Source organism: Catharus ustulatus, chromosome Z (assembly GCF_009819885.2).
Source record: "Catharus ustulatus isolate bCatUst1 chromosome Z, bCatUst1.pri.v2, whole genome shotgun sequence".
In the NCBI taxonomy this organism is placed as follows: Eukaryota; Metazoa; Chordata; class Aves; order Passeriformes; family Turdidae; genus Catharus; species Catharus ustulatus.
Window position 1 is genome coordinate 67,155,955 of NC_046262.2, and position 19,284 is coordinate 67,175,238.

At 43.5% G+C, this 19,284-nt stretch overlaps 1 long non-coding RNA gene across 1 annotated transcript; it reads right to left on the bottom strand.

Moving 5' to 3' along the window:
• Window positions 1-225: 225 nt before the first annotated feature.
• On the bottom strand, window positions 226-19,278 carry LOC117010512. Its single transcript, XR_004420695.1, has 2 exons — window positions 19,176-19,278; window positions 226-665 (listed from the first exon to the last, which is right to left on the bottom strand). It is a non-coding gene; the product is annotated as an uncharacterized LOC117010512 (long non-coding RNA).
• Between the last annotated feature and the right edge of the window lie 6 nt (window positions 19,279-19,284).

Here is a 19,284-nt window from a genome sequence, read left to right on the forward strand (position 1 = left end):
TAAGTGGCATGCAGAATGATTTCTGGAATCCTTAAGATAGTGGAAAAGAAAAAGAACAAAAGACTTGCTTGTGTATTTCTGGTAGTGAAGAGAGAGAGCTGGGTTTTGCAGCATAACTGCACTGCATAGCATGGCACGGCCTACAAAGCAACTGCTCTCTGCAAGAAATACACTGGTTCTTTAGCTTTTGGTCTAGCTTTGAAATAAATGGGCCAGGAGACCTGCTCTTTAGTAAGGCCTTTATTAGAGGTCAGCTTTGGGCGGTGAACCTGAAGGGCTGCGCACACCACTGCTGTTCCCATTGGACAAAACGAAAGAAGAGGAGTGCAGCTTTGTCCTCATGCAGAGCTGGGCCTTCCATCCTCACAGGGTCTGTAGGAAGACTGTTCTGGCTTGTAGTCAAGGGGGAAGTCATGTTGGTAGGGTGCTGTTCAGGTCATGGCGATGGAACAAAGCAACTCAGGATGATAAATTCGTGTTCTGCGCTGTTTTCCCAACCTGGGAACACAATTTTCAGTTCCAGATGCTATTTGGGCATGTTGTTTTAAGGGGTTTTTAACTCCAAATAGTGTCCCAGTGTCCTTTGCACTCCTTTCATTGGTGTACAGCTCGATGACATCATCCTCCTTACAGGTGCCATTTTAGGGGAGCAGCAGAAGTACTACCTGACGGAAGGGAAAGAGCACATAGGTGAGACAATTGGGGACCAAAATATTAGCAGCAAATGACAAATACTAACAACAACTACAGTTAACTGGGTAAACATACACAAACAACAAACAATTCATCAACATTTCACTTATAACAGCTTCTCTGGTTGAAGAGATAGTTGCAGTTTTCATCTGTCGGGGTGGAGACATCTCACAAAACAAAAAGTTCAATGTGTTAATATACAGAATCACAGTATATGCTGAGTTGGAAGGGACCTACAAGGACAACCAAACCCAAGTCCTGGGCCTGCACAGAACCACCCCACAAAATCACACCATTGACCTGAAAGCATTGTACAAATAATTCTTCAACTCTGTCAGCATGGTGCTGTGACCACATCCATGGAGAGTCTATTTCAGGTCCTGTCACTCACTGGTCACCACAAAGAAGAAATCAGTGTCTGTCTCTCTCTTCCCCTCACAAGAAAGTTGTGGAGTGCAATGAGGTCTCCCCTCAGTCTTCTCTTCCTCAGGCTGAACAGAACAACTGACCTCAGCTGCTCTCCAAACCCCCCAGAACCTTGAACTTTTTAATACCACTCAGCAGTTCACACTTTTGCATTAACCTTGAAAATGACTGTTGTAGTTTGAAAAGACAAGTGTGCTAGGGAAAGCAGGGTCTTCCCTTGAAATGGAGAAAGTACATTCCTCTCTCTGAATTAGTATAATTTTGAAATTAAGGGGATTTCAGGCAAAGATATGGGGATAAGAATAACAGTTTTCTAGTAGTATATATAACAAGGCAAACTGTAAAACAATAACTATAAAATTAACAACAAAAAGAATAGGAACTCAGTTCTAGTCATCTTGGCCATGGGCACTTTTCCCTTTGATGCAGCTCCTGTCACAGCTGGCAGTGAGCGCTGGCAGGCTCCTAGAGGGCAGATGCAATGATTCCTGAGTGGCTGCAGGGGGCGCTGGTGTGATAGTGGCTGTGTCCAAGATGGGAAGAGGCTTTGCTCAGGAACCCCAGGGCAGTGTCTGTTCCCATGCTCCAGCAGGATGCTTGGAAACAGCAAGCTGAAGTCACAGAGCGTCCTAGCAAGGCAGGGTGCTGGGTCCAACAAGAGGCAGCTCTGGCTGGGCTATGGCGGTGACCCTCCTCCTCTGAAGCCAAGAGCGAGTGAGAGACAGCAACTGCCCCCACTCTCCTTTTACTACTTCTAAGCTCACAGTGTCTGCCCCCACCTCATTCCAAGAGAAACTCCCAAAAAAACATAAAGGTTCCCCCTCCCCTCATCTCAAGGACCTAGCTATCTGTGTTTCTTAGCATGTCCATGGGAAAAATTCCATATGCAAAGAGGAAAGGAAAAACCAACCCCCAAAAGTAATCGAAGTGGTAAGGAGTGCTGTTTTCTTTGAAGCACCAATCTCCAAGCCTTTTCAACAGCAGACATAATACATGCTTTTAGCATCAGTAAACAGCCACTCATCTTTACAGAGAATATTCAGGGCTTCCAGGAAGGGGCAGGACTACCATGAGTGCATCCAGCATGTGTACTGTGCAGAAAGCTTTTTCTAGGAGCTGCACATTTGTACAGGTGAGTCTCTGTGTACATCAGAGCAATCTGGAAAAGAAATGAGCTGTTATCATAAGAAGATCAATTTATGGCAGTCATGGTGGCTCCCTCTGTGACATTTTTGTCCTTTTGCTAATCACTTGGTCAGGACAGAGCTGTGATTTCTGGGGAAGAGCAGAAAATTTTCACAAAGCACTGTAGAAGATAGTGTTTGGTAACAAGATGATTTTACTTCATCTGAGAGACAGAGTGCCTTTAGGAAGTTTACAGTGTCTCTCTGTGACAAAGGAAGACGCTGCAATGATCCATAGGCTCAAAACATGAGGGTATTACAGATTCATATCAATTCAGTTAAGAAAAAATAAGCAGGGGAACACGACAGAAGGTCACCTATAACAATGCATGATACAAGCTGGGACCCCTTCTGGCTTTCATCTGTAGGTAGACAGCCTAGTTCTCTTGGAAGGTGTAAGTAAGAACTGAAGATAAATGTGAGAATAATGAAAGAAAAATACATTCATTGGAATACCAAAAGACACCATTGCAGAGGAAAACTTGCCAAAGAAACGTTATCTCAGACCACTAACAAGAAGTAACTGAAAAAATCCTTAAGTAAATTTATTGGTGCTATAAACCACTTAAAAAAAAAATAAGAAAATATATAATATATATATATATATTTGTGTATTGATAAGGGAAATGATACCTTGCCACATCCCATGATCTAATGATTAACAGAACGCTGGTGAAACAACCTTGGAGAAGTCCTGTGGAGGTGGACTGAGCTCTGAGAGCATAGATAGAGAAAAGCAGTCTTGCAAATTGCTGGGAACAAACTGTGCCTGCTCCGAATCAGGGGTCAACCAGCACACACCACAATCTGGGCATTAAACATCACCAGAGACCCTGAAAGAGACCCCTGAGAATCAAATAAGGACTTCCGACTATCCAAAACAGGGCAAAGAATATACATCCAGCAAGCAAGACCCCTGATAAATATGTAAAAAATATGTGCAACAAAAAGTCTTACTTGCCTGTCTTCAGTTACAGAAGACTAGAGTAACTTGTGTCCAGCAAGTTGTATTAAAGAATGCGTACTTTCTAACACTTAAAAACATATTAGAAAACTTCTATCCAGCTGAGTTCAGTACCAATAAAATTATTTCTTCTTTGAAACAAGTTAAAGTAGCTTGTTTATCTTGCCTTTATAATAAAAGACTGTATCTGGAAACTCAATTTTACAAAAGCACAATTAAAAGAGTAACATTTATTGCTAATTCCTATTGTTCCCCTGCTTAAAATAAGAAAGCAGAGAATGCAAAAAAATGCAGTGACTTTATTAGCAAATTTCTATTCCATAAAAATTCTAATTTCTATTCTAATACCATTCTAGAAGTGGTATTAGCAAAATTCTATTCCAAAAAGAATATAATTTCATGATTATAAGCCACACCATTTTGACTAAAATTTTGCTCCCAACCTGGAAATGCAGCTTCAGGAGCAGCCAATATATGAAAAAAGTTCGGAAATTTCCAAACCTGGAAGTGCCAGCCAGGGCGCTGAGCCGAGTACCTGCCAGTAAAACCCAGGATTGCACAATTGTTACAAACTGGTGGTTGGAGGCGGGCTCTGTGCCGGCAGCACGGGGGGAGAGGCGGGGGGCTCCCTCCCACTGGCCCTGCGGCCTGGGGCAGAGGCGGGAGGCTCTTTCCTGCTGGCCCTGCAGCTGTGGGAGGAGGCGGGGGGCTCCCTCCCGCCAACCTTATGGCAGCAGGGGGAGACGGGCAGGCTCCGTCCCCACCTGTTGCCGCTGCAGGAGCGGGCAGGCTCCGTCCCGGCCTGATGCTGCCACTGTGGGAGCAGGCGGGCTCCGTATCCGCCTGCCACTGTTGTTGTGGGAGCAGGTGGGCTCCGTCTCCGCCTGCCACCACGGGGTAGCACCAGGCCGGGGCGAGTGAGCCTGGCGGCGGCGGCAGCAGCAGCCGGCCCTGAGCAGCTCCACCGAGCGGCAGTGCTGAGCTGGGACACCTGGCCCATCAGCAGCCCCGAGTGGGCCGAGACCACCCAGGCCGAACCAAGCCAGTAAACCCCGCGATCTCGCAATTCTGTTACTAATTGGCAACTTTGTTGCACATGGGTCCTCGCTGCGAACGACAGGGCGGCTTATAATCAGGTGCGGTTTATATATGGACAAAGATTTAAATGTTGCCGATACCTGGAGCTGCGGCTTATAAACAGGTGTGGTTTGTAATCGTGAAGTTACTGTAAATTTATGTGATATATTCTTAAATACATGTTAATGATTTAAAATAAAAAGTGTAAGTTGGGTTTTTTTTCAGTAGCATTCTTTCATCCTCTTAATTACTTTATGTTCTTGGGCACATGTGATTGGTCCTGGCACTGTCATAGCCCTTTGGTACCACAAGACCGAAAGGTAACACACACAAACATGAAAAAATAATGCTAAACCTTATGGGATTTCTCAACCCTTCAAGGCATTTTGGCAAAAACTTACACACAAATATAATCAGTTATTTTAATTATGATAAGCATTCAGTGTATAAATACTATGACAAGGAAAATACAGAATAGAATTGTAGAGGACTTTGGCAAGGGAAGAATGTGATCAATCAGCACGATTGGTAAAGCATAGTTCACTTTATTGCTCTTGTCATCCATCCATATACCCTTTGACAGGCGTACAGAATACTTGTCATTATCTCATTGGCTCATCGTGTATTCAGCAGATATATGATTGGTTAAGGCAAGCGAGAGAGGGTTCCTCTTCTGACATGCTTAGGACACATTCTCTCAACCACAAGTTCCTCATCTATATCCTGTTTCTTACTTGCATGTGCCCCAAGGACAAACTGACCTTGCAACATACATGATGCTCAGCACTTAGTCTCAGGCCATAAGGCCTCCGATGAACCATGGCCTTGTTCTGCCAACCATTCTCCAACACAGAATAGAATAGAATAGAATAGAATAGGATAGAATAGAATAGAATAGAATAGAATAGAATAGAATAGAATAGAATAGAATAGAATAGAATAGAATAGAATAGAATAGAATAGAATAGAATATCAGATAGTCCCTGGCTCTGTAACTACACAGGTACAGGAAGTGCCACTCCATGTCTCCACTGGGGGACATCTATACGCAGCATAAGAATTCCATTCAAAACTAGTTTTTAGGCTTATTTTTTCAGGTTTCCAAATATTCCTTACCTTCACATTGTAGACAGCTTTTATGTTCAAGAAATCATACTTTTTCACAAAGTTTTTTTTAAATAAAACAGCTCAGCTAGTTTCATCCAGAGCTAATGAAGACATTTCAAATAACAATTATGTAGACCAAAATAGCTAGATTCTTAAAGGTACCTATCTAAAAAGGTACTCAGCTGCATTCTAAATAGCAGACAAGTAGCAATCATACTTAAATATAATATTGATCACTTCTTCTTAGGAAAGTTTACAAAAGGTATCTGGACATACCTTTTATGCAGAGCATATTCTGCAATGTTTTGCAACAGTCTGTAGTTAATTACTTTGCATATATATCATCAGGGAAAGAGTCATTAAAAGAAAAGAGATTTAACTGAGGCTTTTAAAATTGATTACAGTAATTTCACGACTATAAGGTGCACCCTTTTGACTAAAATTTTCCCCCAAACCCGGAAGTGCACCTTATAGTCCGGCGTGCCTTATATGATGTACAAAGTTGCAAAATTCGCAAACCCAGATGCGTGAGCCGCAATGGGGGGCAGTACCACAGAAGCTCCAAGTCGCGAGGGGGGACGGGAGCGGGCAGCCACGGCTGGCAGGAGCTGCGTGGGGAAGGAGGGAGGGAGCTGCCCCCTGCCCTGTGTGGGGAGGGCACCTGGGGCTGCGTTTAAAGGCTACACCAGTCTGTGAAAAATGTTTGCAAACTGCCAGTACTTCGTTACTTTTTGCATGCGGCTCAGCTCCTTGCTGCAAAAAAGAAGTGTGAGCTGCTGCCAGTAATTCGTTAGTTTGTTGCACGCGGCTCAGCTCCTGGCTGCAAAAAAAACCAGGGCGAGCCGTGAGCCCAGCCGTGAGGTGGGGGCAGGAGTGGCCAGCCCCCAGCCAGCGCCGGCCGCACGGGCTGGGCGGCACCACCCAGCTCCCACTCCCAGCCCCCGCCGGCCACACGGACTGAGAGGCACCGCCCAGCCCCCGCTCCCAGTGCCCAGCGGCCGCACGGGCTGAGAGGGAACACCCAGCCCCTGGCCAGCGGCAGTCGCACAGGGAGAGAGGCAGCGGGCAGCGCCGCGCCGCCCCGATCCACGGACGGTCCCAAATCGCCCTGAACTGCAGCAACCCCGAAGTGTGAGCCGTTGTCGCCCTGAACTGCGGTAGCCACGAGCCCCGCCTCACCAGCCAGGGGTGGGCGGGAGTGCCGGGCCCCCCACATGGGGAGAGCACTTGGGGCTGCGTTTAAAGGCTACACCAATCTGTTAAAATGTTTCCAATTTGAGCACATGCCAGTAAACTCCACGATTGGGGGATTCCCTTACTAATTCATTACTTTGTTGCGCACGGTACGGATCTTCGCGGCAAAAACAAAGTGCACCTTATAGTCTGGTGCGCCTTATATGATCCACAAAGCTGCGAAATTTGCCAACTCTCGGGGGCTGCGCCTTATAGTCTGGTGAGCCTTTTGGTCGTGAAATTACTGTACTTAAAAGGATTTCTGATATATGCAAGGGTAAGTATAAATATATTTTGACAAAGATGTCCTCAGATAGCATAAATAATACAGCCTAGAACATGATTCGGAGACCTAAAGTTGCAGGGTTTAAGAGCTTAATAAGGCTTACAGGGCAGCAGGCAGTATGCTCTTTGGTAACCACTTCTTATGTCTTCATTTCTCAAAATCACCTGAAAGTCATTCCACAAGGACTTAACGAAAACAAACAACTTGAGATTGGTTAGAGAGTGGTGTTAGCAAATACCCAGGTTGTGGGTTTGATGCTTGTATGGACCTTTCACATAAGAATTGGACCTGATGATCCTTGTTGGCCCTTTTCAACACAGAATATTCTGTGATACAGACAGATAGATAGTGGAGAGGGAAAAGGAAATAAATGTGTTGCCTTTTGGTGCTACAAGTATCAGGAACCATATAAAGACATTTTAGTTCAACTAGCTAAACAAGAAAAATAAAGAATATGCAGAGCTCCTAAGTGCCTTTCTGCATATTACTGTTTCGTTTTCTGATGAGAAGACCTTTTGAGACATCCTTGACACTCAAATAATTGTGTGAAACAATTTCTGTGCTCTTCCAATTAATCTGCAAGGTCTGTTTTATGGAACTGAAAAAAAAAAATTGACTGTTTTTGTTTTTCTCAAAGGTAAAACTCTAGTAAGCTCTATTATTTTTAATGGACAATTTAACTGTCTCAGGGTCTTCCACTGGCCATAAAGTTCTTTCCCCTTTTAGAAAGTTCCATATTCCTTTTGTAAGTGAAAAAGGTCTATGCTTTAACTCAGAATGGGGAAATACAACACTAAGGTACATCTTTCAAAAACTGCTGTATATCATAATGATTATAGAACACCACAATTTTTAAAAATTCTGTTTCTTGTCTTTGTCGCTAACCAATAAATTAAACAACAATTAATAACATTTACAGACTCTAAAAAAATCTAAAAATGTCTGCCAGTTTCCATACACAGATTTGAAGTTGTGTCACACTTCATGAAAGAATTAGCTTATAGCTCTCTTGAAGCAAATTTTTGCATACAAACTTACCTGACTAGAATGCTGAACAAATCTATGCAATTCAACAATTAAATTACCACCCCTCCCAATCAAACCAAAGAAACAAACAAATATTCAAGGACTTCAATAATTAATTTTGTTTCGAAATAAAGAACATTAATTGCTCTACTTTTTGGTTTCAATCTGAAAACTCAAAGACTGTCTTAATGTGCTGATTAGTAAGAGCACTAGTTTCTGATTTAGGAAAAAAAAAGTTCAAAAAACAACTTTCCCCACACAGCACTAGAACCCTTGGTTTTAAGGATGGTTTAAGGCATGTTAAAATACTAATATTGTCATGCCATAGTTTTTACTGACCAAGGCAGTCCTCTTTTGTTTTCCCCTAATGCTTTGCATCTGACATGCAGTTTACCACACTGTATCTCATCATATCACCCTGTGAGCAGCCCCGTGCTATTAGACTTTACACAGTTCATGTATGACGGACATTTCTGTAGGAAAACTCAACATCAGTGACGCTCTTTCTAAGAAATATTCTTCCTTGACTTTTGAATATAAAAATTTCCTCCATCATATGTCCCTGTGCTTCAAATAACTTGCTTGGACTTGTCAATAGAAAATATATCTCAATGGAATTCATAGGATAGAAGCAGGATGATACATACTGGCAATGGGAGAACCCGGATCAGTCAAGCTCTGTCAGTCATAAACCTTGTAAAAAAGCTATCACAGGAGCTTATTCTCATGCTCCAACCCTCCAGCACTTTCAGCAAAATCTGTTGTTCATACAATTTAAAACACTATTTCCATTAAAAGGCCTGCAAATGTTCAAAGGGGAGACATGTGATAGTTTAATGGCTCACAAGCTACTTAAATCAGTTTTACACTTTCCAAATTAAAACTAATTATGTGACATAAGACCTTGAATCTGTTATCTCAGTTAATGAACTGCTAACTTGTTAACTTGTTAATAAATTAACTAATCATTGTTTTTACATTATCTGTATGTGACCCGATACAATTGATATACTGTTAACTTTAAGGCCAACAAAACCTGGTTATTGCCCATGTTACAGACATACCACTGCACAAGGCTTCTTTGCTACTCTGACATTTTATTAATTCCCTTCAACACAAATGTCAAAGAACTCATCATCAATGTGGATTTCTCATTCTGTAGGCACACCAATACCCCTGAAATATTTGCTGTAGTATACAGAAACAAGAAGCCAATAAAAATAATGGATTCTAACAACTAAAGGATTATCCTACCAGGACAGTGTTTAGCTGAGGAACGATTCGACACAAGAGCAACATTTATGGCAGAGTCACTCTGCAGCATCACTCTGTAATAAGGGTAAAACATAGTTTGTTCAAACTTAGTGTAAGTTTATACTGCAGCCTTAGAAACTTAGTTTCTCTTTACTAACAAAACTCTGTTTACTAACAAAGCTTAGTTTGTTTGCTAATAAAGTAAAAGCTTTAAGTTGCTTAAACTATATAGCTTTAGAAGTTTATTATTTTTTGCTACTCAGTATAACTAAGGCCCCAAAACCTTATCAAACGGGGAATAGATAAGCTTGTAGGCCAATTATCTCTAACCATATATGGTAAAGTTGTTTCAAGTTTGCCAGGACAGCAAGACCTGAGACCCCAGCCTCCCCCTTCAAGCACCTGGAAGACCACTGCCTAGCAAATGAGACCACGCATGCGAACAAAGAAGCTGAAAGAGATAACAAATCCAGGAAACGATTCCAGATAAAAGGGAGTGAAAGAAAGGGAGATGTGTGAATTGCTGGAGAAAAATGGAATTGTAACGGGTTTTCTCAGCAACATTCAGATCTGTTGGCTCACTTGTTATTGCCTGTTCTAATTATAATAAATTACCTTTAATTGACTACTGCTGATTCGCTTCAAATTTATTACAATTTTGGTGCCGTGACTCGGATCAAGGGGCGTGTGGGTAAAGGAATCCTCGGGGGGGGTGCCCCACCTGGAGTTAAGGTGGCCCCAGGGTGGTCTCCTTTCCCCCTGCCTCGACCGACGAACCTAAATTCAATAACAAGTGAGAGGAAAAGCTGGCAACCCCTTAATCTTTGTGCACAAGGCCCGGGCGAAGACACAGGATTACGTGAGTATATATATTGAAAACGGTAAACCGTCCGGGGGGGTGGGTATCCCGGAGTGTAGCGTGTGAAACGTCTCCAAGAGAGACGGTGCAAGTGAGGACCCCAGAGTAGTGCGGTTCCTATGATCCCGCGAGGGACTAGGCCACGAAATCGGGGAAGCGCTTTTTGTGTGTGTGTGACTGAAGGCACGCCGGAAGATGGGACAAAGGAAGAGTAAGGCCTTTGATCCCATGGGGGAAAGTGGGGGTCGTATTCAACTTCCCCTGATTCCACCAGATAGTCCATTAGGATTGATGATTAAATACTGGAATGACTTTCCCTCCCAAAAGGGGAAGGATAGAGCAAAAATGATTCATTATTGTATGGAAGTTTGGGGAGGACAGAAAATAAGAGCAGATAATATTTATTGGTCGGTGTTTGGATCATCGGAGGATTGGATCTGTCAGGTTTTAAATTTATATGTTAATTCTAAAGAAAACTTTAGTCGGGAAGAAAGAGACTATGCAGCTCTATGGGTAGCAAATGAAGCTAGAGTTCGGCTGTTCGTTTTGAACGAGGGGGAAAAGAAAAAGAACAGGGAAGATAAGGATTTTGAATACTCTCCCCGACCTTACCAACTGCCTTCACTAGATGGAGCTCCTGCCCTACCTCCAGATTCTCCTGTGAACCCAATCTATCCAGCTTTGTCACCTACCGTCCCAGACAGGGACTCAAGAGTCTGGACCGGACTCACCGGCAGAATCTAGGAGGATCACCCGGAGTCAGCTGAGGGGGAGGCAGGATAACACCCGGTTATTTCCATTAAAGGAAGTTCTCATGGGAATGATCCCGAATCCCAATGCAGGACAAGTGGGGCAGCCTGCACAGATTCCAGGGGTGGGCTATATAGCTTTGCCCCTGAATTCGGGGGACGTGAGGGACTTTAAGAAGGAGATGGGGCATCTCCTAGCCGATCCCTTAGGAGTTGGGGATCGGCTAGATCAGTTTTTGGGGCCTAACATATATACTTGGGATGAATTGCAAGCTATCCTGAGCATATTATTCACCCCAGAAGAACGGGGAATGATTCGGATAGCGGGAATGAGAATCTGGGACAGAGATCATCAGGCAGGCCCACAGGCAGATGTTAAGTGGCCTATACAAAAGCCCAATTGGGATAATCAGAACCCAGAACATCGGGCTCACATGGCAGATTTGAGAGCAATGATAATCCAAGGGGTTAAGGAGTCGGCTCCCAGGGGGAGAAATGTGGGGAAGGCCTTCAGTGAACAACAGAAGCAAGGGGAAAATCCTACTGAATGGTTGGAGAGGCTAAAGAAAAGTTTTCAACTATCTTCAGGAGTGGACCCTAATTTGGAGATAGGACAGGTTTTACTCAAAACGCAGTTTGTAGCTAAATCCTGGCCGGATATTAGAAAGAAGTTGGAGAAGCTGGATGATTGGCAGGATAAGGGACTGGATGAATTGCTGAAAGAGGCTCAGAAGGTATATGTTAGAAGGCCTGAGGTAGAGGAGAAGAGGCAAGATGAGAGACACAAGCAACAGATGAGAATAATGGTGGCTGCTATCCAGGAGGGACAAAGGAAAACATTCCTTAACCAGGATGAGGTTTCTGGTTCTCGAAGAAGGGAAGTAGCGGGGAGAGGAGAAAAGGACCGAGGGATGGTATGTTATTATTGTGGAAAGGAAGGACACATGAGGAGAGAATGTAGGAGAAAGAAGGAGGATGAGAAACAATTTAGTGATTAGGGGTGTCAGGGGCTCTATTTATTGGGGACCAGAGTGGGAACAGAGCCCTTGATAAAACTTAAAGTAGGTCCCCAAGGGGAGGTGTACGAGTTTCTTGTGGATTCCGGGGCTGAAAGGTCAACAATCCAGACCCTCCCCCAAGGTTGCAAAATCTCAGCAGAAATGGTACAGGTAATTGGAGCTAAAGGTGAACCTTTCGGGGTTCCTGTGATTAAAGATGTTTTGATTGAAACACAATCTAAGATAGATATAGGATCTCTGTTGTTAGTCCCAGAGGCAGATTATAATCTGCTGGGGAGAGACCTGATGGTCCAGTTGGGAATTGGATTGGAAATTATAGAAAATAAGTTAACTATTAGGCTATGTCCACTGCGGACAGTGGACGAAGAACAAATAAACCCTGAAGTGTGGTATACACCTGATCAGGCTGGGAAATTAGATATTGAACCTTTTGAAGTAAACATTAAGGATCCAGACTTTCCAACTCGAGTAAAACAATACCCCTTGTCCAAGGAGGGTAGGCAGGGACTAAAGCCTGAAATTAACAGATTGTTACAGCAAGGGTTATTAGAACCCTGTATGTCACCTTTCAATACACCGATACTGCCTGTTAAAAAGGCAGATGGAAGTTATAGGCTTGTCCATGACCTCAGGGAAATTAATAAAAGGACCATTGAAAGATTCCCAGTGGTAGCTAATCCACACACACTGCTAAGCCAACTGGGACCGGAAGACAAATTCTACAGCGTAATAGATCTTAAAGATGCATTCTGGGCCTGCCCCCTTAAGGAAACCTCCAGAAATTATTTTGCTTTTGAATGGGAAGATCTGGATACCCATAGAAAACAGCAACTCAGATGGACAGTACTCCCGCAGGGGTTTACAGAATCCCCCAACTTATTTGGTCAGGTCCTAGAGCAAATTCTACAAGATTATCAACCCGAAAAGGGGACAACTCTAGTGCAATATGTGGATGACTTGCTAATTGCGGGAAAAGAAGAAGAGTCAGTAAGGAGAGGAAGTATAGCTCTTCTAAATTTCTTGGCTCTAAAAGGACTGAAGGGAGGTAAAATATCTGGGGCATCGGCTAACTAAAGGGACTAAGAAACTGGACCCAGAGAGGGTCCAAGGAATTCTCTCTCTATCATTGCCAAGAAATAAAAGACAGATTAGACAATTATTGGGACTCCTTGGTTATTGTAGACAGTGGATAGAGAATTTTAGTGGAAAAACAAAGTTCCTACATGATAAACTTACTAATGAGGGATTAATAAAGTGGTCCAAAGAGGATGAAGATCGATTGGAAGAATTGAAAGGTGGATTGGTAAATGCACCCGTGTTGAGCCTTCCCGATTTAAAAAAACCCTTTTGTTTGTTTATTAATGTGGAACAAGGGGTGGCTTACAGAGTCCTGGCTCAGAACTGGGCCGGAAGCAAGAAAGCAGTAGCATATCTATCAAAATTCCTAGACCCAGTCAGTAGGGGGTGGCCCACCTGTATGCTGGTAGTGGTGGCAGCAGCATTATTGGTGGAAGATGTGAGAAAAATTACAGTTGGGGGAGAGATCCAGGTAAAATCACCTCACAATATTAGGGGAGTTTTGCAACAAAAGGCAGAAAAATGGATCACAGATACTCGGCTTTTGAAATATGAGGGTATTTTGCTAGAATCTCCGAAGCTGAAATTTTGGAGGTAACCTCAATACAGAACCCTGCTCAGTTTCTGTATGGAGAGCCTCTAACAGAAAACACACATGATTGCCTTCAGCAAATAGAGGAACAGACAAAAATTCGGCCAGACTTGGAAGAAGAAGAATTAGAAGATGGGGACAGATTATTTGTAGATGGCTCCTCACGGGTAATTGAAGGCAGGAGACGTTCTGGGTATGCAATAGTAAAGGGAAAGACATTGTCTGTAATAGAATCTGGGCCTTTAAGTCCCAGCTGGTCGGCCCAAGCATGTGAACTCTATGCAGTATTAAGGGCTTTGGAGTTGTTAAAGGGAAAAGCAGGAATAATTTACACAGACTCGAAATATGCTTATGGGGTTGTGTATACCTTTGGCAAGATATGGGAAGAAAGAGGTTTAATCAGTTCCCAGGGGAAAGGTTTAATACATGAGAAACTCATAAGGGACATCCTAAAAGCCATCAGATACCCTAAGGAAATAGCAGTAGTTCATGTGAAAGGGCATCAGAAGGGGGTAGGAATGGTAACTAGAGGAAATAACTGAGCAAATCTGGAAGCCAAAGCAGCAGCCTTGAGAAAAGGACCAAAAATTAAACAGATAGAAACTAAAAGAGAGGACTGTTCAACTTGTGGGAAGGATTTAGAAGAAGCCCCCTGTTATGGGTGTTGGAAGGCTTTCGGGGTAGATGCTATACAATGTGCTTGTGACACTCCCTCTAAGACCAGATGCTGGCATCACGGCCCAAAATATATTCTGTCCTTCACAATTCAAGAAAAAGAGAAGTTGAGATGGGGATTAGGGAAACTGAGGCAGGCAAGTGGGTACTACCAGATGGACAGGAAATGCTTCCGAAATCTCTTGCGCTCAGAATACTACAAAATATACATGATAAAACACATTGAGGTACACAAGCCTTAGTAGATCAATTTGCTATTAAATACATGTGCATTGGGGTGCATGATTTGGCAAAACAAATTACTCAACATTGTTTAACTTGTCAAAAAGTTAACAGAAGACAAATGAGAAAACAGCCCCCGGGCGGGCGGACACTGGCACATAGGCCTTTTTCTCACATACAAGTTGATTTCACAGAACTCCCAAAGGTGGGCAGATACAAATACCTATTAGTCCTAGTAGATCACTTGACGCATTATGTGGAAGCATTTCCTGTAGCCAGAGCTACGGCTCAGGTGGTAGTCAGAAAAATCTTGGAGGAAGTAATTCCCAGATATGGGCTAATAGAGACCATTGACTCTGATCAAGGACCTCACTTCACATCAAAAGTGATTAAAGAGGTGTTCTCAGCTTTAGACATAGTATGGCAATATCACACTCCTTGGCATCCTCAGAGTTCTGGGAGGGTGGAACGAATGAATGGGGAGTTAAAGAAACACCTCACTAAATTAATGTTAGAAACTAAAATGTCATGGGTAAAGTGTCTGCCATTGGCTTCGCTAAACATCCACACCCAACCCCGAACAGATGTGGGAATCTCCTCTTTTGAAATGCTGTATGGGGTTCCCTATGATATTGAGGTCCCTGGGGATCACCTGATGTTAGAAAATAACCAAATAAAAGGGTATATCATACAGCTAATGAACTGGAGGAAGGAACTCCATAAGAAAGGGTTAACAGAGCAGAGACCGCCCTTAGATGTGGCAATCCATCAACTTAAGCCTGGAGACAAGGTAGTAATTAAATCCTGGAAAGAAACTTCTTTAACCCCTTGTTGGGAGGGCCCTTATGTTGTACTACTCACTACAGAAACTGCGGTCCGGACAGCAGAGAAAGGGTGGACGCACGCCAGCCGAGTGAAAGGACCCGTTGAAGCTGACAACCCGTGGAGAGTAGAGGGCGACCCCGAAAACCTGAAACTCAGGATCACTCGAACTTAATTGACTCATGAACTCTGTATTGGTTATTCAAATAGCTCACAGGGGAGAGAGAAACGGATACCCCTATCCGCTGGTTGGAGATTACATTATATATTGTGGAACCAAGGGATGCAACTGTTACCCATTTGTGTGTTTTGTTTGTAAGGTTTGCCAAGAACGGTAGTGGGTCCAGTGCCATAAAGGGAAACCACCAGTTGGGGTGTGTAGAGAGTGTTATAGAAAGGAAAGGAAACAGACAGAAGCTGCTTTGAGGATTGGAGAAATTTTTGGGAGGTGGGAAAAAGGATCCCCTGAATGGTGGGAAATATTTACTAAGGGAGTAAATCCGGAGAACTTCTGTTTCCACTCAAACGAGCCTTCCCCTTTCGTAGCTCATCTTGTAAAGAGCTGCTGTCAGCACAGAGTACCGGGAGTTCCCTGCAATGCGCTTCCTGTAAAGGACAGGAATTGGGAACAATACCGGGTGAGGCAGGAGCTGAAAGGGAGACCCGATAGCGAGTACCCCTGCTGCCGAGAAGATGGTACATCCCGCGGCTCGAGGCAACTGAGTCGGCGGGCAAGGCAGAGGAGGGAAAGCAGGGGTACTTACCCAGTCGAGCCAGACAGGCTCCAGATGCTCCAACAACTACCAGCCGACTATTGAGCCTTACCAAGGAGCAATTGGTAAAGGAAAGGGGAAAAGCAGAAACAGGAATCAATCAAAAGCATCCAAGGGACAACAGAGCAGAGGAAAATTGAATACTGGGCGATTCGGACTCCACCCTTGTTGGAAAACTATCTTAATCCATGTAATTTTGTGGGGACAAGGGTCATCAGAGGTGATAGACCACCAGCCCTTTAAACGGACACTGGCACGAGTTGATGGTGAAATACTCCAAGAATGGGTAGGGTCAGGATCCCCCAGTTTTCGTCTTACAGGATGTCAGTTAATTCCCACTAAACCATGGCCGTACAAGTGGTTTTATATGTGTCCTGCTTCAAATCCTGGTAAAAGCTATTGTAACTATCCAGGAGAATACTTCTGTGGGTGCTGGGGATGTGAAACTATTGCACCTGCTTGGATTGGGAAAAAGGGAAATGATAGATTCTTACAGGTAGCATATGGTCCCAGTGGGCGTACCCCCCTTCAAGCAAAGTACCTGAAGATGACTGGGATAATAGCTGGATGGTGGACCTTTGTCAGTATATTTACATAAACATATCAAATCCTACTGACCAAGGGTGGATAGTAGGGAAGACATGGGGTGTTAGGTTCTGGGAGTCTGGCTCAGATCGAGGAAATATGTTTACTATTCAGAAACAACCTGTACCCCAAGTCTCACAGGCAGTAGGACCTAACTCTGTACTCAGTAACTCCATAATTCTTATAACTAGGCCTGCCGAAGTGACTATTCAGGCTACTGATTTGCCCAAGAAGATAAATAATACTGAAAATCTAAAGAGTGAGCTCCCTACAAATCCCCTCTGGGGCTTACTAAAAGGAGTTTACTCCATGCTGAACAAAACCAATCTGGAAATCACCGAACACTGCTGGTTATGCTATGATGTAAGACCCCCATTTTACGAAGCAATAGGCATACCGGAGAGGTTCCAGTTATCCAATTTAACAAATCCACCAGAGTGCAGTTGGGGAGAGACCAAATCTTCAGGTATCACATTTACAAGTGTGAAGGGGAAAGGAAAATGTATAGGAAATGTGCCTCCTTCCTCAATGTCCCTCTGTTCAACAAGGACTCGCAACATTCAGAGGCAATCTAAATGGATAATCCCAGCAAATAATACAAAGTGGATCTGCTCAAAAAGTGGTCTAACCCCTTGTCTCTCTAAGGATCTCTTAAATGAAACTGCAGAGTACTGTGTTCAGGTGATGATAATCCCCCGCATCATTTACCATCTGGAAGAATTCGTGTATAACTACCAGATGACTCCCTCACACTATATGCAGCGGAGGGAACCTCTTACTACACTCACAGTTGCTGCTATGATGATAATGGGAGGAGCAGGAGTAGGAACTGGGGTGGCTTCCCTGGTAAATCAACACAAGGAATTCGGTGCTTTAAGAAAAGCAGTAGATGAGGATTTAGCACAAATACAAAAGTCCATATCTGACCTGACTACCTCGTTAAACTCACTTGCAGAGGTCGCATTGCAAAACCAAAGAGGATTAGATCTACTCTTTTTACAGCAGGGGGGGTTGTGTGTTGCTCTTAAGGAAGAATGCTGTGTTTTTGTCAATAAAACGGGTGTAATTAGGGATACTATGGCACAATTGAGGGAAGGTCTTGAGAAGAGGAAGAGAAAAAGGGAAATGCAGCAAAGTTGGTATGAATCTTGGTACAATGCCTCCCCCTGGCTAACCACGTTGTTGTCTACAATAGCGGGTCCAGTAATACTGATGGTTTTAACACTCACTTTTGGTCCTTGTATTTTCAGCAAAGTAATTGAACTAGTGAAAAGCAGACTAGAAGCAGCTCATCTAATGTTAATTCGGGCAGAATATGAACCTGTAAGAAGAGATCCAGAGGTATGGGAAGAAACAACTTTGAGTCAGGAGGTATTAAAAAGATTTGATGAACAAAATGGTTAAAAAGAAAAGGGGGAAATTGTAATAAGGGTAAAACATAGTTTGTTCATCAAACTTAGTATAAGTTTATACTGCAGCCTTAGAAACTTAGTTACTCTTTACTAACAAAACTCTGTTTACTAACAAAGCTTAGTTTGTTTGCTAATAAAGTAAAAGCTTTAAGTTGCTTAAACTATATAGCTTTAGAAGTTTATTATTTTTTGCTACTCAGTATAACTAAGGCCCCAAAACCTTATCAAACGGGGAATAGATAAGCTTGTAGGCCAATTATCTCTAACCATATATGGTAAAGTTGTTTCAAGTTTGCCAGGACAGCAAGACCTGAGACCCCAGCCTCCCCCTTCAAGCACCTGGAAGACTACTGCCGAGCAAATGAGACCACGCATGCGAACAAAGAAGCTGAGAGAGATAACAAATCCAGGAAACGATTCCAGATAAAAGGGAGTGAAAGAAAGGGAGATGTGTGAATTGCTGGAGAAAAATGGAATTGTAACGGGTTTTCTCAGCAACATTCAGATCTGTTGGCTCACTTGTTATTGCCTGCTCTAATTATAATAAATTACCTTTAATTGACTACTGCCGATTCGCTTCAAATTTATTACAACTCTAAGTCAGGGTCCTGTTTTCCGGGTTGACTGACTTCGTAATACACTGACTGCTCCATTACCTTCGGCTGTGGTCGGTCTAGATACAGCCATTTCCTGCTCGTTCCACCACTGGTCCACAGTTGAAACAAAAACTGGAGTTTCCAGGACCTACCACTTTCCAAAGCACCCTTTTCCTTATTTTTGAGGAATGGGTCTGCTGCAGCTAGCTCGGTAGCACCGGAGGACCAGCTCGGGCTGTTTCTGTGGTGCTGCACCGTCAATAAACGAGACATCTGAGACTGCTGTGGGAAACCCGGTCTGACTTGTATGAGTGAGGTGTGTGGCGAGATCAGCGGTGACACATCGGGTCACTGGACCTGCCGCTGCCGACGCGGCTTCGGTGTCAGCAGCTCTGGCGTTAGGAAATGGCTGTCAGCGTGTCTCAGAAATGGTCACTTTGGGAAGTCCGCTTAACATTTCCGCTTTCACTGAAGTCAGTTATAAATTTTCCGTTTTTTGTCCATAGAATCAGGCTAAATCATGGGACTACTTAAAAAAACCTACCTCGCCTTAAATTTGTTACATTCGAAGAAGTCCCTCACTCGCGCCCAAATGCCACTGACCACCCACAGGAAAACGGTAGTGTCCACGAAAGAGATGGAGCGACACGAAG